Raw genomic sequence first — 27,492 nt, forward strand, 5'->3', positions numbered from 1 at the left:
CGTCGCAGAAAGCGTGCAACTGATAACCGTGGCTAAAGTCTGGCGTATACCGTATGCTGCAAGTTATTCGGATTTTGATAATGTCCTTCAGATTGACATGAAACCTTATCCATTTGCCAGCGATATAAGTGCCACTGGGCACTTAGTCGTTTCATCCTAATAAGTGATTGCGGTCGTTCTCGAAGTGTAGCTGTGTCATTGCCACTTCCTTTAGAATTATATTTCCTGAAATGAGAAGAGGAGCGATTAATCATAATGTTTTGATTGTATCAGATGTATCCCAGCATCGTGAAGTTTTATTGCAAATGTCTGATGAATGAATGCGGCCTAGGACCGCTAGGTCGTTGCTAGACCATTTTCTCAATTCCTTATTTGCGGGTTAAGAGCGTTCTGGATTTGTAAGGTCTTGTTTTGTGCTCCTAAGATAGTCTGATCACCAGAAAGAATATTGTCGACGTAGATTTTGTGCTTTAAGACCTCTTCCGCCAGTGGATAATTTTCGCGTTCATCTTGCGCTGTTTGGTGGTAACTGTCTATTTTATAGACAGCATATGTTCCGTGCAGTGACCGCTTGCATATGTGCATAACACGCTCGGCTCTCACCAGAGCCGCTTGCATATAGGCAATATATATTCGTTTATTATGCCCTGTACAAAAAGATTTATATACAAAAGGCAGCGCTACCACCAAAGACGTCGCGGCCCGAGGCTTAATTATACTTAATTCAAAAGATCATTCAGAATAAAGTGTCGGGAGCGATAACAACAGTTTTTCCTGACTTAAAAATACTCCATTTGTCCCAATTTAAAACATACTCGAATTAGCTTCTTATAGCGAATCCATTTGTCTGGATCCCGTTTATAACGCTGCTCTAATTGAAGAAACCTATTTAAAGCGACTGAATGTGATTTTCCCAGGACCATCGTGGAATCAAAATTCTATTTGAAAGGTAGACTTACCATAAAACTTTGACTGACTAAACTTTGGTTGACGTGTGTGCATTTCTTTAAAGAAGAAGTCATCGGTTCGGGACAGATTCGCAGAAATTCTACAACAGAGATTCGGTATCCAGGGCGGTTTGATGACAGCGAATATTAAATGTGTGGATTGAATCCTGGAAATTGCCAAGTATCATCCAACCTAGGTGAGAATTTTGTGCAAGAGGTTCGTCTGGTGTTCTGATTCCGGTTTCCGGAACGATGAGTCCCGTCATGAGGTCGGCTCCGATGATAAGATCTAAGTGCTTTGATCGATAGTATAGCTGGAGTCCGTTGATGTATTTCCAATTTTGAGGCGAAAACAATGTCTTTGGTATATGTGAGACAGACAATAATTTTTTTATTTTTCATGAAGTTGGTGGCATAGTTTATGATTCTGAGGCCTACTTTCCATTCATAGAGTTATTTTGTCGAATGGATTGGAAAAATCCAAGGAGATGATACAGAGGTGGCGCTTGGAGGATGTAGAAGAAAAAAATATTTAAGTAAAAGTAAAACATAGGTCATAGGTACTGTTGCGATTCATTCGCGAAAATATCGACATTTCCAAAAGATTTACTCTGGGCAACCGCATTCTGGTAACCACTGCTTGGGAGGGCTCTCGAAAATTAAATTTTCTTTTTTTTTTCAATACAAGTACGCTTTTTTTTAAAAAAAAAAGTAAATGGTCAAATAAGTAAAAAAAAATCGATAATTATTCAATTTTCGTTATTAAGTGTATGTATACAAATTATTTATTTGTCTGCGTCGGCTGGCGGAGCCTCCGTGGCAGGGGTAGAGCCGGCTGGTTGAATATCCGTAGGGGACCGGCAGTAGGATTGCTGCCGCTGGTTGGGTATTGGTGACCACCAAGGTTGGCAGCCACTGGAGAGTCGGGTGGTCGCTTCGACTCCTTACTTCTTCCGAAGATATGGTGGGAGATACTTATCTCCGTTGTTACGGCCCTTAAGGCACGATAACCCAATTTAATAATCAATATAAAGATAACGGCTAAGGCCGGAGTTTAATTATTGAGCTAGTGCTCTTTATTTCAAATCCAAATTAAAACTAAACTTAAGGCTGAACAAAAGCTCATGCACAGCCGGATGCCCGTGGCACAGACCGCTGACCTTGCACATTTTGCAGAAGTCATACGATCACTGTCAGCCAATGAAAAGGAATGGCACAATGTGCCGGCTCAGCTCTATGGCCAATAAGGTGGACCCAATTTAGGGTGGACCATGCATGAGGGACAAGTATAATAGTAATAATAATAATAATGATGATAATAATAAAAAGTGATTAATACTAGAGAATTACAAACATGATAAATGATTAATGTAAATAAAGGCATAAGGATTGGCCTGCTCAGCCTAGGCTGGGAGTTGGTTGTTAACTACTCCCCCCTTAAATTAGACGCCGTCCTCGGCGGCAGCCAGTTCGTCGATGGACTTTTGTAGCTGGGCTGCCTCTCGTTTGCTCCCGCAGTGTTGTTGGAGCAGGACCAAGCCGCATAACGTGAGGCTGACGGCAACTCCTACGGCGAACCAAATCCTCGGGGAACCTCCATCCGACACGTCATTCCGGAGCTCCTGCATTAAACGCAGGTTATGCTCATTCATCCGCTGTAGCAACGGCAGACTCAGCATATGATCGTGTCCTGTGATGTTGATTAAGGGGGAGGCTGCAATACCCGGGCTCATATTCACTGCGTGGTTGAGGTTCAAATATACGGAGTCGTTGATCACCGCCTTTTCCTCAAAGGTGATGAGATGGGTCCCCACTATGGTTGTTAATGGACCGTCATCGATGGAAATCCTCGTCAGTTTCTCATTAACGATAATTATTCCGTCGTCCACAATTGTAAGGGGTTCCAGATTGCTGGGCCGAGTCCGGCATGTAGCCGCGCCGCCCGCATGTAATTGCATGGCGCAGGTGTCGTGGGGCGTTTTTTTGCAAAATGTGGCCAAGCTGGTAGAAGTGCAATCCGAAACTGCTAGGACTCCGTCACCACATTCCGCCACGATGTTGTCTTCTATTCGTAGCATAGTATGGTGGTGTGCGACAGGGAAGAGCAGTACCTTTTTACAAATACGCTTAACTCTAGGATACTGGACTATAACGTGGACAAGAACATTATTTTGAAGAATTTTAATCTTAGATACATCCATAAGGCTAACTATTGGGACCTCTGTTAGCTGTTCGTCGAAAATAGCCTTTAAGTCGTTATGATTAAAAATAGTGGGATTGATGATGTTATTTTTAGCAAGAGTGATGGTGATCATACAATTTTGGATTTCTGATATTAACATCCTATTCCTGGCAAGGAGTGTTTCATACAAATGGCCTGAGTCGACCAGCCCGTCCTTCCTCTCCTTGAGGATCTTGTTTACTGTGTCTGTGAGTAGGTTGATGCGTTTCTGTGTCTCTGTGTTAATTATAACTTGTCTATTATTAGCCTCGATAAGTGAAGCTTGATTGGTGTTGATTCTAGTTAAATCGTCCGCGTCGGGTGTACCCGCCACGACCTTAAGTACTGAGCCCAAAAAATCAAGGCTCCTGGCCATTCTATGGTGTATCTTAAGTTCCTCCAATAGGTTTTGCGCATGCTCAATGTCCACTTCCAGCAGCTTCCTCATATGGGACTGTGGGAACAGTTCCAGCATTCTGACTGTGGAGTCGATTATGCTGGCAAACTCAGACAGATTTGTCGAGTGCCTGACCAGGCCGTTCTGTTCCCATATTAAGACGTTGCCATCTAGCACCGGGATGTATTTAGCGTGTGAGAAATCAGTGATTCTCGCGCTCGCGGTGGACAGCAGTATGATGGATATAATGGCGAGCCTGTGGAAGTTTAGCAAAGATTGGGGTTTAGTATAAGGGCGAATGTGGCGCGTGGAGTGCCTACTTAATGTTGTCCTTATGGACCACCCTCCCCTTAATGAGAACAGATGTTCCCAGATCTGCTTCTATACGTTCTTCTGAATAAAGCGGTGTCAGTTTATTCCCTAATCTTTTGTTATTGCGAAGGTGTACTCTCTCACCGACTTCGAAGACTCTGTTTTGCCTAGAAGGGTTAACCCTGTCTAGGTTGGATTGTTGTGCTTTGTCAATCTTGGTTTTAATTGCCAGCCTCATCTCATCGCTGCTGGCGTGGATGACCTCTACCGGCTTAGACCCTGTGACCGAATGTAGCGACCTGTTGTATTCTATAGTAGCCCTCAATATTAGTTCCACGGTATCCTCAATTTTTTTTATCAATTTTGAGGCATCTGGCAATTTCCGCCAGGGTACTGTGAAATCTCTCAACTTGGCCATTGGAGCTACTGTGTAGCGGTGGCGCATTGACAACGTCGATGCTGTATTGGTTTTTCAGCAATGATGTGATTGTCTCCGAATTAAAGGAGGCCTCATTGTCGCAGTATATGGTCTTGGTATTAGAATAAAAATTTACTAATTGAAGAATAGGTGCTCGTACATCTATTATTGCCCTAGAAATCAAGGGCTGTACGATAGCGAATTTGGAAAATTTATCAATGCAAGTTAAAAAAATTTTTTTGTCGGTCGAAAAAATGTCAATATGCAACATTTCCCCAACGTATGATGGGATGGGCGTAGTTCCCAATTCCTGTTTCTTGGGGTGGCGGTCGTATTTGGCTTTATTGCAGACCTTGCAATTTGCGACCACTTCGCTAGCTAATTTTGACATGTTCGGGAAGTAATAATCCCGGAGAATTTGTTTTGCGTTCTCCTGGGCAGCCCTATGGGCGCGATTGTGTTCAGTATTAGTGATTTCTAATTGTTCGTTAGCGTTGGTAATGTCACTGACAAAGGTTTTACAATGCCAGAATTTTGTCGCAGGGAATTCCTGCCTCAAGGTATGTTGGATGCGCGCCAGGGTGGGGAAATCGCAGTGAATCGCGTTCACCACGTTGGCGTTGATGATCTCTTTGACAGATTCAACGAGCCAGTCCTTGTTATTAAAATTGATGATATGGCGAGTTCTGTTTCCGAAGATTATAAAATCTCGCCGAAGCGGTTGGTCCGCTTCTTCCAAAATAATCTGGTTCCTAAAGCAGTTAAGAGGTTTGTCTGTGGACTCTATGGTGTAAGAGAGCGAAAGCTCACTATGCACCGTGGCCGCGTCAGACTGGGCCACGTCTTCTAAGATATTCAGGTTTCAGGTTTTGTTTTCCGGGTGTGTAAAACACCTTCCCGTTGTTCTCGTCAATGAACGCTTTCCATCGCTTGATTTTAGCGTTGGTATTTTTGTCGGACACCGCATACGTGAGAGGTTGGTGGTCTGTGAAGATCCGTACCTCATTGTTACCGTACAGGTAATTTTGGAGTTTGCCTATTGCCCAGACTATCGCCAACAATTCTCTTTCGTTGGTGGCGTAGTTCAGCTCGCAGTCTTTCAGCGTGCGTGAAATCATGGTAATAGGTCTTTTATTCTGCGATAGTACCGCGCCTATTCCACTCGCTGAGGCGTCAGTGGTTAAGTCAAACGGTGATTTATAATCAGGGTATGTCAATATGACATCTTCGGATGCCAAAATGTTACGCAGGTGGTCGAATGCATTTCGCTGGGTTTCGTTAAACCTGACAGCTACTTTTTTCGACATATTCTTGCTAACCGTCCCGTTTTCCCCCTTGAGGATGGCGGTCAGGGGTCTAGCAATAGATGCAAAGTTTTTTACAAAGCTTCTGTAATAGCTCGCCAGGCCTAGGAAGGACCTGAGGCTAAACAGGTTTTTTGGTTCTGGGAATTCTTTTATTGCCCTAACCTTTTCTGGGTCTGTTTTTGTTCCTCCCCTGGTGACAATGAACCCTAGAAACTCAACGCTCTCTTTAAAAAATTTAGTTTTTTCTCGTGCCACCCTCATGTTGGCATCGAGTAGGCGCTTAAGCACCGTGTCAATATGCTTGACATGTTCCGTTTCATTTTCGGAGAAGATGATAACATCGTCAACGTAGACGTAGCATATTTTGCCGATTTCTTCCCGCAGCACATCGTCGATGGCTCTTTGGAAAATACTCCCCGCGTTTTTTAGGCCGAAGGGTAGTCGGCAGAATTCGTACTTCCCACCATTGACAGAGAACGAGGTCTTCTCTCGGTCCTTTTCAGCCAGGTATATTTGGTGGTACCCTGACTTCAGGTCCAGGGTGGTAAAGAATTTGGCTTTTCCCAAGTTCGCTAGAATCATGGGTATACTCGGCATGGGATAGCGATCGGCGACTGTTCGCTCGTTCAGTTTCCTGAAGTCGATTACTAATCGCTTCTTTTTACTGCCATTATCATCAGTCCCTTTTTTGTCAACCACCCAGGCAGGGCTGTTGTATGGGGATCTGGACGGCCTGATAATGCCATTTTGCAGTAGCTCTTTGATTTCGTTGTTTACAAAGTCTGCTGCCCCCATAGGGTAGGGGTATAACTTGGAGTAGACAGGTTCGTCACTCGTAGTCCGAATAGTAGCTATGACCGATGTGTTGAAGGTGAGCGCCTCGTTAGGGGTCGAAAACACCTTAATTCTTTTCAGGATAGTTTTTTTGAATTCGGCTTTAGCCGAACTTGGAACCACTATGTCATCAATTTTTGTGAAGTTGACATTTTGACAGTCAAAAAATTTGAGGTTTTCGGTGGCGTTTGCGTATTTTATTACGCCGTTACTTAGGTCCAATGCTACTCCTGCTCGCGTTAGCGAATCGAAGCCTATTATAGCATCGAACGTGCTCAATGTATCCAAGAGGAAAAATGGAACGTCTAGTCCAAAAATGCGCATTATGCACTTGTTTTTGACATTACTGGAGCCGTGAATAGAGCTCACAGTAAAGGGGGTTTCGACCGGCATTACGTTTCTTAGCTCCTTTACGGGCTTCACGTAATTTTTTGCCGCCCCGGTGTCGATGAGAATTTTTATTGATTTGCCAGCCAACTGTCGCTCGACGAACGGCAGTCGGGAGCGTTCCCTAAAAAATAGAGGAGGTCATTAAGGTCGGCGGGATCACTATCTTCCTCGATGGTGGCAACCTCAGCCTCAGCTGTGGCGGTATAATCTGTTACTTCCTGTTGGGGTTGGGCAATATTGTTAACGCGTTGGCGTCTTTGGCCCGATTGCCGCTGGGACGAGTTCTGCCTCTTATAATTATTGTTACTTTGAGGCTTCCCCCAGTTGGTTTCTTGTCTGAATCTAGCCGTTGAAGGGTCTACCTCCATGGGTTGAACTTTATTCTGGTCTAATGGTTCAGGATCCCTGTGCTTTGGCCAGGGATTGTCCCTATGAGACTTATTTTGGTTTTGTTTAGGGACGAAGTGCGGATTTTTGTCCTCACTTCGCCATTGCTTTCCCTGACCCTTATTATTGCGTCTGTTGCCCTCGTAAAAAGGGGCCTTGTCTTCTATGGCCTTCGCGTAGGATGCCGCGAACGCACTTCTTTCGATGCTGTTCTCGGCTTCTCGCGCTAAGGCTAGTGCGGACGGAAGGTCCTTAGGTTGTGCTGGCAGCACGAGTGATTTGAGAGGTCTTCTCAGCCCTGCAATGAAGGCATGTAGGGCGTCGTCCCTAACCTCCTTGTTCAAGATCGTTGCCGTGTCCATATTATGAGACATGACTATCTTGTTGGTGACGAGGGTGAGTTTCCTCTCAACCTCGTCATAATATGCCATAAGGTCGGACTCTCCTTGCCGAACCATTTCTAGATTTTGCCGTAGCACTCTCAAGGACGTTTTGTCCGCATATGTGCAATCTAGTCTTGCTATAATTGCATCGAAGTTTAACACCGTATTATGGGACGTGAGTAATGACCGAGCAGGTCCGCAAATTTTGTTTTTAATTATGACAACGGCCTCGTAGTGTGCCTCGCTTCCGGCGTATTTCTTGAATATTTCATAGGCATCTGATGCCGCCTGTCTCCACGAAACGTATTCGTCGTGACTTCCACTGAACGTCGGCAGAGATTTTACTATGTCTAACTTGACATCGCATCTTACTGCAGGGTCTGGTACTACTCTTTCATAGACCTCCACTTGCGGCGCTTGCACTGACAGCGCGCTAACCTGTGTTCTAACCGCTTCCAATTCTGTGGCGAAAGCGTTTCTTAAACGCCCTTCCTGCTCGTTAAGAGCGGCGCTGACCGCGTTTGCGACAAGCGCTTGGATCATTTCTGCGTTCATTTCTGGTTGATCTGTGTCCCTAACTTCGGGGCGAAACCCTACTTCTTCGCTCTCTTCACTATCGTCGCTAACAATTTCCTGTTTTACTTCTCTATACTCCCAACTCATTGGCAGTTAAGGGGCGCGGGGAGCTGCGAGGCTTTGACGATTGGGCCCAAGACAAGAGGTTTCGACGGGCCACTTTGGTAATATAAAGCCGAAAAATGTAGCGAAAATAAATGTATCGTCACCTAAAACACAAAAATGTTGGATTAATTTGTCCCAAGAACAAAATTAAAATACAGAACGGTGACAACAAGTGTAGGTCAATTTGACGGGATGTATAATTAGCACAGACACACTGGACAACCTTAGTATAAAATTCAATATAAGCACAGTGGGTAGAATTGTAGCAAAACACAAGGAGAAAAACGACTGGGCCTTCTTAACACATATAGAGACCAACGTTATAGAAGAAATAAAATATTCCTTTGCATAATTAATTCGTATAAATATTGGTTGCCTTGGCACAGTGTACGTTATTTGAGACGTATGGTTTCTTTTATTTACAATGTACTTAAAAAATCTAGGTCGAACAAAATTAAATCAACACGCATGCATGGAAGTATTTTGTAATTTAATATTTGAATAATTTATTATTTTTTCTTTACGCACTCTCTAAAAATTTGAATCAAAAATTGAAGATCGAGTCACTTTTGTATATATTTACGTAAAAAAAATCCTACTGCTGGGCATAGGAAATTGTATGCGCTGGTATTTGTGTGTTGTGTATTCGTAGATTTTGGCTATTGTCGGCGCTCAGCTACTTACATAACGTACAACTTCAGGGGTGGAATTCGAATATTAGTAATAATATTAATCCGTTGGGCGACAATTATTTATTTGTCTGCGTCGGCTGGCGGAGCCTCCGTGGCAGGGGTAGAGCCGGCTGGTTGAATATCCGTAGGGGACCGGCAGTAGGATTGCTGCCGCTGGTTGGGTATTGGTGACCACCAAGGTTGGCAGCCACTGGAGAGTCGGGTGGTCGCTTCGACTCCTTACTTCTTCCGAAGATATGGTGGGAGATACTTATCTCCGTTGTTACGGCCCTTAAGGCACGATAACCCAATTTAATAATCAATATAAAGATAACGGCTAAGGCCGGAGTTTAATTATTGAGCTAGTGCTCTTTATTTCAAATCCAAATTAAAACTAAACTTAAGGCTGAACAAAAGCTCATGCACAGCCGGATGCCCGTGGCACAGACCGCTGACCTTGCACATTTTGCAGAAGTCATACGATCACTGTCAGCCAATGAAAAGGAATGGCACAATGTGCCGGCTCAGCTCTATGGCCAATAAGGTGGACCCAATTTAGGGTGGACCATGCATGAGGGACAAGTATAATAGTAATAATAATAATAATGATGATAATAATAAAAAGTGATTAATACTAGAGAATTACAAACATGATAAATGATTAATGTAAATAAAGGCATAAGGATTGGCCTGCTCAGCCTAGGCTGGGAGTTGGTTGTTAACTTACAGCCCTATTCATTTTTCGGTAATCGGTCGAATTTCTTTGACACCTACGGTTTGTGGGTTCGTTTCCAAACCAACCGTCCCCAAATCCGTTGCCGGTTTCGGTGACACCCCTGTGCGTGTACTTCAGTGCGCCCTAAATTCATTTCGCCTAATTTGTGTCGCGGCAATATTTATATTAGAAAATCAAAAGGGTCGTCCGGCCTTTAATAAAAACAAAGATTGCCAAAGTTTTAATGTTTTTTAAAAGCAGGCAAATTAAATATGAAGTCAGGAACAGCTTTGAAGTCAGAAGTTGTCGATTAACTTATCTGTGTAAATAAAAATTAATTTCTTTTTTTTTTTAATTTAATTTTCAATTAATAAAAGGGTTTAGAGCGTTATAATTAATTATAATAAGAAAAGGCTAGTGCAAACTAAAATTTGATGTACATCGTGGCAATTTAATAAGTCAGTATTACACGTTGGTTTAACAGGATCATTAAAGGTTAGGTGGTTTACTAAATTAACGGAATCAATATGGCCTTTAATAGGGTTATGCATAAAAATAGTACCTGGCATAACTCTACGATTTTTTTGAGTAGGCAAATTAATCAATAGAAATATAATCGGTTAAGAAAGCAAACTGACGTTTTGATCCCAGTTCAGTTTAAGTTTTGGATCCAGGAGAGCACTTAAAGCGTTAACTAAGTGTATTCGGTCCATAGACGTTGCATTTAAGATAGTTTAAACTCAAAAGGTAATGACAACGTTACTGAAATTTATTAATATCTTACTGCAAGCAATAACTACACTTTATATTATTTATTATATGATAAATAAAGCCTATCGTCATTAGCCTACATTTGTACACGAGAGTGAGTTACTATAGAGGGATAGTTTAAACTCTAAAGGTTGTAATGACACCATTCCTGGAATTTATTAATATCTGACTTCAAGCAGTAACCAGACTCCATATTATTATATGATGAAGAAAGTCTAACGTCATCGGCCTACATTTCTACACGAGAGGGAGTTTTGATAGAGGGAAGATCAATTTTAAACAGAGTAAACAGCAAAAGCCCTAGATCACCGACCTGAGGCACTTGAATATAACCCTCTGAAATCCAAGTTAACAGAATATTTGGAAACCGGAGCTGATCTAATTTGAGTGAGGAAGTGAGTAAGTGGAAGGGGACCATAATATATAAGGTAGAATAAAATTACCCAAGACAATCAAGAGATATGTGTTGGAAAAATGAGACGGAACAGTTTTAATTGCAAAACTTGAACAGTTTATAAATGCTCAACATATCCTGTTGAGATTTTAAAATAATTAAGTATATTTTTTACTGGCTCGGATTTCATATATGGGGAAGGGCGACGAATTAGTATATCCTTTACTCTTCTTAGATGAATTCGGAAAGAAATCGTGATCCTCTGCAATATTGAAGAGTAAGTAAACTTTATATATTTTTCTTTCCAACATTTTACAATAAATTGTATTGTTGCAGAACAATAAAAATTACCAGCATCTTATTGCCAAACTGTCTCAAATACCACGTTTTCAGTCAGACGTTATCAACTTATGTTTATATCGATTATACCGATTACCGAATAACACGGCAGGACACTTAAATTTTGGAATAATAGACCAAATTATGTAATTTTTTTGATCTGATTTTTATGTTTGTTCAGTTGTGGCGCCGTGCCGAAAATGCTCTATACGGCTGTTATAGTAAGAGTAGTTAAACGACTGAGCTGACTATCAGCTCTGTAAAAAATTACGCTGCGGTCAGATGATTGAATGCTTGGAATGTTTAAGACGACCGCGACCGGGTTAAATGCCTTCGTTGAGAAAAGGAGTGAGATTCCTTAGGATGCTCTTAGGAGGAAGATGATTTTCTCCAAGGATCGCGTAGATGTCAAATTGAAAAATTTCGGCTTGCACTATTTATACGACTCGTCGATTTGCATTGTCCAGTTCCTCAGGCGACAGCTGATTGTGAGATCTGGTTTTCTTCCATTGAGCGTTGTGACAAAAGCGCAGTATGTATGCTATGACTCGAACAAGTTTGGTACAAGTCGAAAACCGCTCAATGATATTAATGTCAACTTGGGTGTAGGGTGCAAACACGAATCCGTAGAGATTTTGCTGCAAGGGACTGCTCATCAAACTTTATGTTCGGTACTTCTGTATGTGTGTGTTGACTGAACTATGATGGATTGTGCCACCAGAGATCACAGATGGAGATTTCTGATTGGGATAGACCCCGCTGTAATACTGTCTGTCGTGGAAACATGTCTCTATTAGTTTGGATCGCTGTGCTCCAGAATGTAGGCAACACGATTAGCGACGAACGTTTTCCATCTAGTAACATATTCTTTGATCCAGTGGAGAACGGTACTGGCGACCGTCCAGTATGTATCGGAGATTTGAGCGTTTTTCCAATGATTGTTTGCTTCTACCCATTTAGTCAGTTTTGTTGCCAGTACAGCGCCTCGGTTATCGGAATCGTGAGAGATTTCGTTGAAGAGATTTCGGATTTTGCAGTGATAAGAGTGGTGAAAAATTATGAATCCGGTGGGGGTGGACCCGTCGCAGAAAGCGTGCAACTGATAACCGTGGCTGAAGTCTGGCGTATACCGTATGCTGCAAGTTATTCGGATTTTGATAATGTCCTTCAGATTGACATGAAACCTTATCCATTTGCCAGCGATGGAACTGGGCACTTAGTCGTTTCATCCTAATAAGTGATTGCGGTCGTTCTCGAAGTGTAGCTGTGTCATTGCCACTTCCTTTAGAATTATATTTCCTGAAATGAGAAGAGGAGCGATTAATCATAATGTTTTGATTGTATCAGATGTATCCCAGCATCGTGAAGTTTTATTGCAAATGTCTGATGAATGAATGCGGCCTAGGACCGCTAGGTCGTTGCTAGACCATTTTCTCAATTCCTTATTTGCGGGTTAAGAGCGTTCTGGATTTGTAAGGTCTTGTTTTGTGCTCCTAAGATAGTCTGATCACCAGAAAGAATATTGTCGACGTAGATTTTGTGCTTTAAGACTTCTTCCGCCAGTGGATAATTTTCGCGTTCATCTTGCGCTGTTTGGTGGTAACTGTCTATTTTATAGACAGCATATGTTCCGTGCAGTGACCGCTTGCATATGTGCATAACACGCTCGGCTCTCACCAGAGCCGCTTGCATATAGGCAATATATATTCGTTTATTATGCCCTGTACAAAAAGATTTATATACAAAAGGCAGCGCTACCACCAAAGACGTCGCGGCCCGAGGCTTAATTATACTTAATTCAAAAGATCATTCAGAATAAAGTGTCGGGAGCGATAACAACAGTTTTTCCTGACTTAAAAATACTCCATTTGTCCCAATTTAAAACATACTCGAATTAGCTTCTTATAGCGAATCCATTTGTCTGGATCCCGTTTATAACGCTGCTCTAATTGAAGAAACCTATTTAAAGCGACTGAATGTGATTTTCCCAGGACCATCGTGGAATCAAAATTCTATTTGAAAGGTAGACTTACCATAAAACTTTGACTGACTAAACTTTGGTTGACGTGTGTGCATTTCTTTAAAGAAGAAGTCATCGGTTCGGGACAGATTCGCAGAAATTCTACAACAGAGATTCGGTATCCAGGGCGGTTTGATGACAGCGAATATTAAATGTGTGGATTGAATCCTGGAAATTGCCAAGTATCATCCAACCTAGGTGAGAATTTTGTGCAAGAGGTTCGTCTGGTGTTCTGATTCCGGTTTCCGGAACGATGAGTCCCGTCATGAGGTCGGCTCCGATGATAAGATCTAAGTGCTTTGATCGATAGTATAGCTGGAGTCCGTTGATGTATTTCCAATTTTGAGGCGAAAACAATGTCTTTGGTATATGTGAGACAGACAATAATTTTTTTATTTTTCATGAAGTTGGTGGCATAGTTTATGATTCTGAGGCCTACTTTCCATTCATAGAGTTATTTTGTCGAATGGATTGGAAAAATCCAAGGAGATGATACAGAGGTGGCGCTTAAAGGATAGGGATCTAGTTGCTAGGTGGTCTACCTAACCCATCAACTTTAAAGTTCCAATCTTATAAAATAGAATCTTTGCCTAAAACTTAAAGTTAATGTTCTTCTCAAGCAATTTTAATAATTTCCTGATGTTGACATGTTAATTAGATCGATTTTTTTTTATAATTTCCCTTTAAGGCAACGAAGGACACTTTACCGCGACGATAAAGAAAATATGTACATTCTTAATCAGCATCATAGAACAGTCAGTCTAGTCATGTTCAACTACTTGTCCGTCTGTCCGTTTTTATGCAAACTTCCGATTTCTTTAGCGCATGCACGACATTGTGAACAGAGAAAATGCGAAGAGGATGTTTGCTCAGGGAGCAAGAGGGAATTTGCAACATTATAAAATCTAGTATTTAGTAGTAGCTAGTATTTTATAGTACAGTATTTTGTGTGTTAGTGTTTTTAGTATGAATATTGCTTGACGACCTGATGGGGGTAACAACCAGCGATGTCAGCTGTGGTACTCCCCTGGTCCCAACTTTCGATAATCAGAACATACAATTAAATAGGTCGCGTTGAACCGCTCCTGGTCTTTAATAAATGCGTAGAGTTGCATGATGGTTTGTATTGATTGGTTGTATCCGCCTTGATGATACTGGTTCTTTCTTGAACCACCTTTTATGCAGTCCAGCGATAAAATGACGGGTCCAGGCTCTTAAAAAAACGTAGTTTACTGGCTGATATAAGCTGCCAGCGTTTAAACTAAGGATGATAGTGGAATCGCGGTTTGGTGGAGTCTTGCTAGGGTAAAAAGAGCGACCCACTGGCCGCAAGTGAATTTGTTTACAAGTGGGTAAAAGTGGAAAAAATTTTGTATGTTGACCCAATGCTAATTGACACTTTTACAGCTTAGCCATTTCGAATCAAATCCATTGAGACGTGTATGAAGTCCCTTGCAACAGCAGTGGCCCTCAAAGGGGAGTTAGGCATTTTCTCTTAATTTGGATGTTAGCTTTAACACAGCGCAGCTGGCTGCTAGCGACAGCGACGCGGAAGAGCGAAATTGACGTGGATTTATCACGTGGCGACCACAACAAGAGTAGCCGCAAATAAACCACGGCGCTTACCATTACGATTTTTAAAAAATATTCTTTAATTAAATATGTTTGACTTGTTTCCATTTAACGTCCTTTTTCCCTTCCAACTAAATTATTCCCGGAAAGCAGATCCCGGTGTCACAGACGTCTTTTTGATGAAATAAACCAACTTACAAATGCTTGCTAATAATAAAACTCTATTTAAGAAAACACTTATAAATTCTAAAAATATACATTTTTTTTTTATAAACCATCTTGAACAAAATAGGTAAAGAAACGTCTGCACACCGTCCAGCCTGACAGTGGTAAAAATTTTCTCGAACTTTTAAATACCAAATTTCGGAAAATATGTCGAAATGTTGTGTTAACGAATTATTTTTAGTGCGGTACTTAGTATTGTAGTTAAAAATAAAACCTGATTCTAGTAAAAATTTAGAGGTAAAAAAAATTGTAGTTATTGAGAAACATTATAAAAACATGTCTTAAAAAACGCAGCACTGTCGTGAAAAAGTCCTATTTTTTGGAGGATGTAGAAGAAAAAAATATTTAAGTAAAAGTAAAACATAGGTCATAGGTACTGTTGCGATTCATTCGCGAAAATATCGACATTTCCAAAAGATTTACTCTGGGCAACCGCATTCTGGTAACCACTGCTTGGGAGGGCTCTCGAAAATTAAATTTTCTTTTTTTTTTCAATACAAGTACGCTTTTTTTTAAAAAAAAAAGTAAATGGTCAAATAAGTAAAAAAAATCGATAATTATTCGATTTTCGTTATTAAGTGTATGTATACGCCCTATTCATTTTTCGGTAATCGGTCGAATTTCTTTGACACCTACGGTTTGTGGGTTCGTTTCCAAACCAACCGTCCCCAAATCCGTTGCCGGTGTCGGTGACACCCCTGTGCGTGTACTTCAGTGCGCCCTAAATTCATTTCGCCTAATTTGTGTCGCGGCAATATTTATATTAGAAAATCAAAAGGGTCGTCCGGCCTTTAATAAAAACAAAGATTGCCAAAGTTTTAATGTTTTTTAAAAGCAGGCAAATTAAATATGAAGTCAGGAACAGCTTTGAAGTCAGAAGTTGTCGATTAACTTATCTGTGTAAATAAAAATTAATTTATTTTTTTTTTAATTTAATTTTCAATTAATAAAAGGGTTTAGAGCGTTATAATTAATTATAATAAGAAAAGGCTAGTGCAAACTAAAATTTGATGTACATCGTGGCAATTTAATAAGTCAGTATTACACGTTAGTTTAACAGGATCATTAAAGGTTAGGTGGTTTACTAAATTAACGGAATCAATATGGCCTTTAATAGGGTTATGCATAAAAATAGTACCTGGCATAACTCTACGATTTTTTTGAGTAGGCAAATTAATCAATAGAAATATAATCGGTTAAGAAAGCAAACTGACGTTTTGATCCCAGTTCAGTTTAAGTTTTGGATCCAGGAGAGCACTTAAAGCGTTAACTAAGTGTATTCGGTCCATAGACGTTGCATTTAAGATAGTTTAAACTCAAAAGGTAATGACAACGTTACTGAAATTTATTAATATCTTACTGCAAGCAATAACTACACTTTATATTATTTATTATATGATAAATAAAGCCTATCGTCATTAGCCTACATTTGTACACGAGAGTGAGTTACTATAGAGGGATAGTTTAAACTCTAAAGGTTGTAATGACACCATTCCTGGAATTTATTAATATCTGACTTCAAGCAGTAACCAGACTCCATATTATTATATGATGAAGAAAGTCTAACGTCATCGGCCTACATTTCTACACGAGAGGGAGTTTTGATAGAGGGAAGATCAATTTTAAACAGAGTAAACAGCAAAAGCCCTAGATCACCGACCTGAGGCACTTGAATATAACCCTCTGAAATCCAAGTTAACAGAATATTTGGAAACCGGAGCTGATCTAATTTGAGTGAGGAAGTGAGTAAGTGGAAGGGGACCATAATATATAAGGTAGAATAAAATTACCCAAGACAATCAAGAGATATGTGTTGGAAAAATGAGACGGAACAGTTTTAATTGCAAAACTTGAACAGTTTATAAATGCTCAACATATCCTGTTGAGATTTTAAAATAATTAAGTATATTTTTTACTGGCTCGGATTTCATATATGGGGAAGGGCGACGAATTAGTATATCCTTTACTCTTCTTAGATGAATTCGGAAAGAAATCGTGATCCTCTGCAATATTGAAGAGTAAGTAAACTTTATATATTTTTCTTTCCAACATTTTACAATAAATTGTATTGTTGCAGAACAATAAAAATTACCAGCATCTTATTGCCAAACTGTCTCAAATACCACGTTTTCAGTCAGACGTTATCAACTTATGTTTATATCGATTATACCGATTACCGAATAACACGGCAGGACACTTAAATTTTGGAATAATAGACCAAATTATGTAATTTTTTTGATCTGATTTTTATGTTTGTTCAGTTGTGGCGCCGTGCCGAAAATGCTCTATACGGCTGTTATAGTAAGAGTAGTTAAACGACTGAGCTGACTATCAGCTCTGTAAAAAATTACGCTGCGGTCAGATGATTGAATGCTTGGAATGTTTAAGACGACCGCGACCGGGTTAAATGCCTTCGTTGAGAAAAGGAGTGAGATTCCTTAGGATGCTCTTAGGAGGAAGATGATTTTCTCCAAGGATCGCGTAGATGTCAAATTGAAAAATTTCGGCTTGCACTATTTATACGACTCGTCGATTTGCATTGTCCAGTTCCTCAGGCGACAGCTGATTGTGAGATCTGGTTTTCTTCCATTGAGCGTTGTGACAAAAGCGCAGTATGTATGCTATGACTCGAACAAGTTTGGTACAAGTCGAAAACCGCTCAATGATATTAATGTCAACTTGGGTGTAGGGTGCAAACACGAATCCGTAGAGATTTTGCTGCAAGGGACTGCTCATCAAACTTTATGTTCGGTACTTCTGTATGTGTGTGTTGACTGAACTATGATGGATTGTGCCACCAGAGATCACAGATGGAGATTTCTGATTGGGATAGACCCCGCTGTAATACTGTCTGTCGTGGAAACATGTCTCTATTAGTTTGGATCGCTGTGCTCCAGAATGTAGGCAACACGATTAGCGACGAACGTTTTCCATCTAGTAACATATTCTTTGATCCAGTGGAGAACGGTACTGGCGACCGTCCAGTATGTATCGGAGATTTGAGCGTTTTTCCAATGATTGTTTGCTTCTACCCATTTAGTCAGTTTTGTTGCCAGTACAGCGCCTCGGTTATCGGAATCGTGAGAGATTTCGTTGAAGAGATTTCGGATTTTGCAGTGATAAGAGTGGTGAAAAATTATGAATCCGGTGGGGGTGGACCCGTCGCAGAAAGCGTGCAACTGATAACCGTGGCTGAAGTCTGGCGTATACCGTATGCTGCAAGTTATTCGGATTTTGATAATGTCCTTCAGATTGACATGAAACCTTATCCATTTGCCAGCGATGGAACTGGGCACTTAGTCGTTTCATCCTAATAAGTGATTGCGGTCGTTCTCGAAGTGTAGCTGTGTCATTGCCACTTCCTTTAGAATTATATTTCCTGAAATGAGAAGAGGAGCGATTAATCATAATGTTTTGATTGTATCAGATGTATCCCAGCATCGTGAAGTTTTATTGCAAATGTCTAATGAATGAATGCGGCCTAGGACCGCTAGGTCGTTGCTAGACCATTTTCTCAATTCCTTATTTGCGGGTTAAGAGCGTTCTGGATTTGTAAGGTCTTGTTTTGTGCTCCTAAGATAGTCTGATCACCAGAAAGAATATTGTCGACGTAGATTTTGTGCTTTAAGACTTCTTCCGCCAGTGGATAATTTTCGCGTTCATCTTGCGCTGTTTGGTGGTAACTGTCTATTTTATAGACAGCATATGTTCCGTGCAGTGACCGCTTGCATATGTGCATAACACGCTCGGCTCTCACCAGAGCCGCTTGCATATAGGCAATATATATTCGTTTATTATGCCCTGTACAAAAAGATTTATATACAAAAGGCAGCGCTACCACCAAAGACGTCGCGGCCCGAGGCTTAATTATACTTAATTCAAAAGATCATTCAGAATAAAGTGTCGGGAGCGATAACAACAGTTTTTCCTGACTTAAAAATACTCCATTTGTCCCAATTTAAAACATACTCGAATTAGCTTCTTATAGCGAATCCATTTGTCTGGATCCCGTTTATAACGCTGCTCTAATTGAAGAAACCTATTTAAAGCGACTGAATGTGATTTTCCCAGGACCATCGTGGAATCAAAATTCTATTTGAAAGGTAGACTTACCATAAAACTTTGACTGACTAAACTTTGGTTGACGTGTGTGCATTTCTTTAAAGAAGAAGTCATCGGTTCGGGACAGATTCGCAGAAATTCTACAACAGAGATTCGGTATCCAGGGCGGTTTGATGACAGCGAATATTAAATGTGTGGATTGAATCCTGGAAATTGCCAAGTATCATCCAACCTAGGTGAGAATTTTGTGCAAGAGGTTCGTCTGGTGTTCTGATTCCGGTTTCCGGAACGATGAGTCCCGTCATGAGGTCGGCTCCGATGATAAGATCTAAGTGCTTTGATCGATAGTATAGCTGGAGTCCGTTGATGTATTTCCAATTTTGAGGCGAAAACAATGTCTTTGGTATATGTGAGACAGACAATAATTTTTTTATTTTTCATGAAGTTGGTGGCATAGTTTATGATTCTGAGGCCTACTTTCCATTCATAGAGTTATTTTGTCGAATGGATTGGAAAAATCCAAGGAGATGATACAGAGGTGGCGCTTAAAGGATAGGGATCTAGTTGCTAGGTGGTCTACCTAACCCATCAACTTTAAAGTTCCAATCTTATAAAATAGAATCTTTGCCTAAAACTTAAAGTTAATGTTCTTCTCAAGCAATTTTAATAATTTCCTGATGTTGACATGTTAATTAGATCGATTTTTTTTTATAATTTCCCTTTAAGGCAACGAAGGACACTTTACCGCGACGATAAAGAAAATATGTACATTCTTAATCAGCATCATAGAACAGTCAGTCTAGTCATGTTCAACTACTTGTCCGTCTGTCCGTTTTTATGCAAACTTCCGATTTCTTTAGCGCATGCACGACATTGTGAACAGAGAAAATGCGAAGAGGATGTTTGCTCAGGGAGCAAGAGGGAATTTGCAACATTATAAAATCTAGTATTTAGTAGTAGCTAGTATTTTATAGTACAGTATTTTGTGTGTTAGTGTTTTTAGTATGAATATTGCTTGACGACCTGATGGGGGTAACAACCAGCGATGTCAGCTGTGGTACTCCCCTGGTCCCAACTTTCGATAATCAGAACATACAATTAAATAGGTCGCGTTGAACCGCTCCTGGTCTTTAATAAATGCGTAGAGTTGCATGATGGTTTGTATTGATTGGTTGTATCCGCCTTGATGATACTGGTTCTTTCTTGAACCACCTTTTATGCAGTCCAGCGATAAAATGACGGGTCCAGGCTCTTAAAAAAACGTAGTTTACTGGCTGATATAAGCTGCCAGCGTTTAAACTAAGGATGATAGTGGAATCGCGGTTTGGTGGAGTCTTGCTAGGGTAAAAAGAGCGACCCACTGGCCGCAAGTGAATTTGTTTACAAGTGGGTAAAAGTGGAAAAAATTTTGTATGTTGACCCAATGCTAATTGACACTTTTACAGCTTAGCCATTTCGAATCAAATCCATTGAGACGTGTATGAAGTCCCTTGCAACAGCAGTGGCCCTCAAAGGGGAGTTAGGCATTTTCTCTTAATTTGGATGTTAGCTTTAACACAGCGCAGCTGGCTGCTAGCGACAGCGACGCGGAAGAGCGAAATTGACGTGGATTTATCACGTGGCGACCACAACAAGAGTAGCCGCAAATAAACCACGGCGCTTACCATTACGATTTTTAAAAAATATTCTTTAATTAAATATGTTTGACTTGTTTCCATTTAACGTCCTTTTTCCCTTCCAACTAAATTATTCCCGGAAAGCAGATCCCGGTGTCACAGACGTCTTTTTGATGAAATAAACCAACTTACAAATGCTTGCTAATAATAAAACTCTATTTAAGAAAACACTTATAAATTCTAAAAATACACATTTTTTTTTTATAAACCATCTTGAACAAAATAGGTAAAGAAACGTCTGCACACCGTCCAGCCTGACAGTGGTAAAAATTTTCTCGAACTTTTAAATACCAAATTTCGGAAAATATGTCGAAATGTTGTGTTAACGAATTATTTTTAGTGCGGTACTTAGTATTGTAGTTAAAAATAAAACCTGATTCTAGTAAAAATTTAGAGGTAAAAAAAATTGTAGTTATTGAGAAAAATTATAAAAACATGTCTTAAAAAACGCAGCACTGTCGTGAAAAAGTCCTATTTTTTGGAGGATGTAGAAGAAAAAAATATTTAAGTAAAAGTAAAACATAGGTCATAGGTACTGTTGCGATTCATTCGCGAAAATATCGACATTTCCAAAAGATTTACTCTGGGCAACCGCATTCTGGTAACCACTGCTTGGGAGGGCTCTCGAAAATTAAATTTTCTTTTTTTTTTCAATACAAGTACGCTTTTTTTTTAAAAAAAAAAGTAAATGGTCAAATAAGTAAAAAAAATCGATAATTATTCAATTTTCGTTATTAAGTGTATGTATACAGCCCTATTCATTTTTCGGTAATCGGTCGAATTTCTTTGACACCTACGGTTTGTGGGTTCGTTTCCAAACCAACCGTCCCCAAATCCGTTGCCGGTGTCGGTGACACCCCTGTGCGTGTACTTCAGTGCGCCCTAAATTCATTTCGCCTAATTTGTGTCGCGGCAATATTTATATTAGAAAATCAAAAGGGTCGTCCGGCCTTTAATAAAAACAAAGATTGCCAAAGTTTTAATGTTTTTTAAAAGCAGGCAAATTAAATATGAAGTCAGGAACAGCTTTGAAGTCAGAAGTTGTCGATTAACTTATCTGTGTAAATAAAAATTAATTTATTTTTTTTTTAATTTAATTTTCAATTAATAAAAGGGTTTAGAGCGTTATAATTAATTATAATAAGAAAAGGCTAGTGCAAACTAAAATTTGATGTACATCGTGGCAATTTAATAAGTCAGTATTACACGTTAGTTTAACAGGATCATTAAAGGTTAGGTGGTTTACTAAATTAACGGAATCAATATGGCCTTTAATAGGGTTATGCATAAAAATAGTACCTGGCATAACTCTACGATTTTTTTGAGTAGGCAAATTAATCAATAGAAATATAATCGGTTAAGAAAGCAAACTGACGTTTTGATCCCAGTTCAGTTTAAGTTTTGGATCCAGGAGAGCACTTAAAGCGTTAACTAAGTGTATTCGGTCCATAGACGTTGCATTTAAGATAGTTTAAACTCAAAAGGTAATGACAACGTTACTGAAATTTATTAATATCTTACTGCAAGCAATAACTACACTTTATATTATTTATTATATGATAAATAAAGCCTATCGTCATTAGCCTACATTTGTACACGAGAGTGAGTTACTATAGAGGGATAGTTTAAACTCTAAAGGTTGTAATGACACCATTCCTGGAATTTATTAATATCTGACTTCAAGCAGTAACCAGACTCCATATTATTATATGATGAAGAAAGTCTAACGTCATCGGCCTACATTTCTACACGAGAGGGAGTTTTGATAGAGGGAAGATCAATTTTAAACAGAGTAAACAGCAAAAGCCCTAGATCACCGATCTGAGGCACTTGAATATAACCCTCTGAAATCCAAGTTAACAGAATATTTGGAAACCGGAGCTGATCTAATTTGAGTGAGGAAGTGAGTAAGTGGAAGGGGACCATAATATATAAGGTAGAATAAAATTACCCAAGACAATCAAGAGATATGTGTTGGAAAAATGAGACGGAACAGTTTTAATTGCAAAACTTGAACAGTTTATAAATGCTCAACATATCCTGTTGAGATTTTAAAATAATTAAGTATATTTTTTACTGGCTCGGATTTCATATATGGGGAAGGGCGACGAATTAGTATATCCTTTACTCTTCTTAGATGAATTCGGAAAGAAATCGTGATCCTCTGCAATATTGAAGAGTAAGTAAACTTTATATATTTTTCTTTCCAACATTTTACAATAAATTGTATTGTTGCAGAACAATAAAAATTACCAGCATCTTATTGCCAAACTGTCTCAAATACCACGTTTTCAGTCAGACGTTATCAACTTATGTTTATATCGATTATACCGATTACCGAATAACACGGCAGGACACTTAAATTTTGGAATAATAGACCAAATTATGTAATTTTTTTGATCTGATTTTTATGTTTGTTCAGTTGTGGCGCCGTGCCGAAAATGCTCTATACGGCTGTTATAGTAAGAGTAGTTAAACGACTGAGCTGACTATCAGCTCTGTAAAAAATTACGCTGCGGTCAGATGATTGAATGCTTGGAATGTTTAAGACGACCGCGACCGGGTTAAATGCCTTCGTTGAGAAAAGGAGTGAGATTCCTTAGGATGCTCTTAGGAGGAAGATGATTTTCTCCAAGGATCGCGTAGATGTCAAATTGAAAAATTTCGGCTTGCACTATTTATACGACTCGTCGATTTGCATTGTCCAGTTCCTCAGGCGACAGCTGATTGTGAGATCTGGTTTTCTTCCATTGAGCGTTGTGACAAAAGCGCAGTATGTATGCTATGACTCGAACAAGTTTGGTACAAGTCGAAAACCGCTCAATGATATTAATGTCAACTTGGGTGTAGGGTGCAAACACGAATCCGTAGAGATTTTGCTGCAAGGGACTGCTCATCAAACTTTATGTTCGGTACTTCTGTATGTGTGTGTTGACTGAACTATGATGGATTGTGCCACCAGAGATCACAGATGGAGATTTCTGATTGGGATAGACCCCGCTGTAATACTGTCTGTCGTGGAAACATGTCTCTATTAGTTTGGATCGCTGTGCTCCAGAATGTAGGCAACACGATTAGCGACGAACGTTTTCCATCTAGTAACATATTCTTTGATCCAGTGGAGAACGGTACTGGCGACCGTCCAGTATGTATCGGAGATTTGAGCGTTTTTCCAATGATTGTTTGCTTCTACCCATTTAGTCAGTTTTGTTGCCAGTACAGCGCCTCGGTTATCGGAATCGTGAGAGATTTCGTTGAAGAGATTTCGGATTTTGCAGTGATAAGAGTGGTGAAAAATTATGAATCCGGTGGGGGTGGACCCGTCGCAGAAAGCGTGCAACTGATAACCGTGGCTGAAGTCTGGCGTATACCGTATGCTGCAAGTTATTCGGATTTTGATAATGTCCTTCAGATTGACATGAAACCTTATCCATTTGCCAGCGATGGAACTGGGCACTTAGTCGTTTCATCCTAATAAGTGATTGCGGTCGTTCTCGAAGTGTAGCTGTGTCATTGCCACTTCCTTTAGAATTATATTTCCTGAAATGAGAAGAGGAGCGATTAATCATAATGTTTTGATTGTATCAGATGTATCCCAGCATCGTGAAGTTTTATTGCAAATGTCTAATGAATGAATGCGGCCTAGGACCGCTAGGTCGTTGCTAGACCATTTTCTCAATTCCTTATTTGCGGGTTAAGAGCGTTCTGGATTTGTAAGGTCTTGTTTTGTGCTCCTAAGATAGTCTGATCACCAGAAAGAATATTGTCGACGTAGATTTTGTGCTTTAAGACTTCTTCCGCCAGTGGATAATTTTCGCGTTCATCTTGCGCTGTTTGGTGGTAACTGTCTATTTTATAGACAGCATATGTTCCGTGCAGTGACCGCTTGCATATGTGCATAACACGCTCGGCTCTCACCAGAGCCGCTTGCATATAGGCAATATATATTCGTTTATTATGCCCTGTACAAAAAGATTTATATACAAAAGGCAGCGCTACCACCAAAGACGTCGCGGCCCGAGGCTTAATTATACTTAATTCAAAAGATCATTCAGAATAAAGTGTCGGGAGCGATAACAACAGTTTTTCCTGACTTAAAAATACTCCATTTGTCCCAATTTAAAACATACTCGAATTAGCTTCTTATAGCGAATCCATTTGTCTGGATCCCGTTTATAACGCTGCTCTAATTGAAGAAACCTATTTAAAGCGACTGAATGTGATTTTCCCAGGACCATCGTGGAATCAAAATTCTATTTGAAAGGTAGACTTACCATAAAACTTTGACTGACTAAACTTTGGTTGACGTGTGTGCATTTCTTTAAAGAAGAAGTCATCGGTTCGGGACAGATTCGCAGAAATTCTACAACAGAGATTCGGTATCCAGGGCGGTTTGATGACAGCGAATATTAAATGTGTGGATTGAATCCTGGAAATTGCCAAGTATCATCCAACCTAGGTGAGAATTTTGTGCAAGAGGTTCGTCTGGTGTTCTGATTCCGGTTTCCGGAACGATGAGTCCCGTCATGAGGTCGGCTCCGATGATAAGATCTAAGTGCTTTGATCGATAGTATAGCTGGAGTCCGTTGATGTATTTCCAATTTTGAGGCGAAAACAATGTCTTTGGTATATGTGAGACAGACAATAATTTTTTTATTTTTCATGAAGTTGGTGGCATAGTTTATGATTCTGAGGCCTACTTTCCATTCATAGAGTTATTTTGTCGAATGGATTGGAAAAATCCAAGGAGATGATACAGAGGTGGCGCTTAAAGGATAGGGATCTAGTTGCTAGGTGGTCTACCTAACCCATCAACTTTAAAGTTCCAATCTTATAAAATAGAATCTTTGCCTAAAACTTAAAGTTAATGTTCTTCTCAAGCAATTTTAATAATTTCCTGATGTTGACATGTTAATTAGATCGATTTTTTTTTATAATTTCCCTTTAAGGCAACGAAGGACACTTTACCGCGACGATAAAGAAAATATGTACATTCTTAATCAGCATCATAGAACAGTCAGTCTAGTCATGTTCAACTACTTGTCCGTCTGTCCGTTTTTATGCAAACTTCCGATTTCTTTAGCGCATGCACGACATTGTGAACAGAGAAAATGCGAAGAGGATGTTTGCTCAGGGAGCAAGAGGGAATTTGCAACATTATAAAATCTAGTATTTAGTAGTAGCTAGTATTTTATAGTACAGTATTTTGTGTGTTAGTGTTTTTAGTATGAATATTGCTTGACGACCTGATGGGGGTAACAACCAGCGATGTCAGCTGTGGTACTCCCCTGGTCCCAACTTTCGATAATCAGAACATACAATTAAATAGGTCGCGTTGAACCGCTCCTGGTCTTTAATAAATGCGTAGAGTTGCATGATGGTTTGTATTGATTGGTTGTATCCGCCTTGATGATACTGGTTCTTTCTTGAACCACCTTTTATGCAGTCCAGCGATAAAATGACGGGTCCAGGCTCTTAAAAAAACGTAGTTTACTGGCTGATATAAGCTGCCAGCGTTTAAACTAAGGATGATAGTGGAATCGCGGTTTGGTGGAGTCTTGCTAGGGTAAAAAGAGCGACCCACTGGCCGCAAGTGAATTTGTTTACAAGTGGGTAAAAGTGGAAAAAATTTTGTATGTTGACCCAATGCTAATTGACACTTTTACAGCTTAGCCATTTCGAATCAAATCCATTGAGACGTGTATGAAGTCCCTTGCAACAGCAGTGGCCCTCAAAGGGGAGTTAGGCATTTTCTCTTAATTTGGATGTTAGCTTTAACACAGCGCAGCTGGCTGCTAGCGACAGCGACGCGGAAGAGCGAAATTGACGTGGATTTATCACGTGGCGACCACAACAAGAGTAGCCGCAAATAAACCACGGCGCTTACCATTACGATTTTTAAAAAATATTCTTTAATTAAATATGTTTGACTTGTTTCCATTTAACGTCCTTTTTCCCTTCCAACTAAATTATTCCCGGAAAGCAGATCCCGGTGTCACAGACGTCTTTTTGATGAAATAAACCAACTTACAAATGCTTGCTAATAATAAAACTCTATTTAAGAAAACACTTATAAATTCTAAAAATACACATTTTTTTTTTATAAACCATCTTGAACAAAATAGGTAAAGAAACGTCTGCACACCGTCCAGCCTGACAGTGGTAAAAATTTTCTCGAACTTTTAAATACCAAATTTCGGAAAATATGTCGAAATGTTGTGTTAACGAATTATTTTTAGTGCGGTACTTAGTATTGTAGTTAAAAATAAAACCTGATTCTAGTAAAAATTTAGAGGTAAAAAAATTGTAGTTATTGAGAAAAATTATAAAAACATGTCTTAAAAAACGCAGCACTGTCGTGAAAAAGTCCTATTTTTTGGAGGATGTAGAAGAAAAAAATATTTAAGTAAAAGTAAAACATAGGTCATAGGTACTGTTGCGATTCATTCGCGAAAATATCGACATTTCCAAAAGATTTACTCTGGGCAACCGCATTCTGGTAACCACTGCTTGGGAGGGCTCTCGAAAATTAAATTTTCTTTTTTTTTTCAATACAAGTACGCTTTTTTTTTAAAAAAAAAAGTAAATGGTCAAATAAGTAAAAAAAATCGATAATTATTCAATTTTCGTTATTAAGTGTATGTATACAGCCCTATTCATTTTTCGGTAATCGGTCGAATTTCTTTGACACCTACGGTTTGTGGGTTCGTTTCCAAACCAACCGTCCCCAAATCCGTTGCCGGTGTCGGTGACACCCCTGTGCGTGTACT

At 39.8% G+C, this 27,492-nt stretch overlaps 3 long non-coding RNA genes across 3 annotated transcripts; all 3 read right to left on the minus strand.

Moving 5' to 3' along the window:
* Nucleotides 1-10,898: 10,898 nt before the first annotated feature.
* Nucleotides 10,899-14,252, minus strand: LOC127011740 (uncharacterized). Its single transcript, XR_007765020.1, has 2 exons — nucleotides 13,201-14,252; nucleotides 10,899-12,466 (listed from the first exon to the last, which is right to left on the minus strand). It is a non-coding gene; the product is annotated as an uncharacterized LOC127011740 (long non-coding RNA).
* A 2,543-nt stretch (nucleotides 14,253-16,795) lies between these two features.
* On the minus strand, nucleotides 16,796-20,149 carry LOC127011739 (uncharacterized). The gene is made up of 2 exons (XR_007765019.1): nucleotides 19,098-20,149; nucleotides 16,796-18,363 (listed from the first exon to the last, which is right to left on the minus strand). It is a non-coding gene; the product is annotated as an uncharacterized LOC127011739 (long non-coding RNA).
* A 2,545-nt stretch (nucleotides 20,150-22,694) lies between these two features.
* Nucleotides 22,695-26,048, minus strand: LOC127011738 (uncharacterized). Its single transcript, XR_007765018.1, has 2 exons — nucleotides 24,997-26,048; nucleotides 22,695-24,262 (listed from the first exon to the last, which is right to left on the minus strand). It is a non-coding gene; the product is annotated as an uncharacterized LOC127011738 (long non-coding RNA).
* Nucleotides 26,049-27,492: the final 1,444 nt, after the last annotated feature.

The sequence above is a fragment of the Drosophila biarmipes genome, unplaced genomic scaffold (assembly GCF_025231255.1).
Source record: "Drosophila biarmipes strain raj3 unplaced genomic scaffold, RU_DBia_V1.1 ptg000007l, whole genome shotgun sequence".
Lineage (NCBI taxonomy): Eukaryota > Metazoa > Arthropoda > Insecta > Diptera > Drosophilidae > Drosophila > Drosophila biarmipes.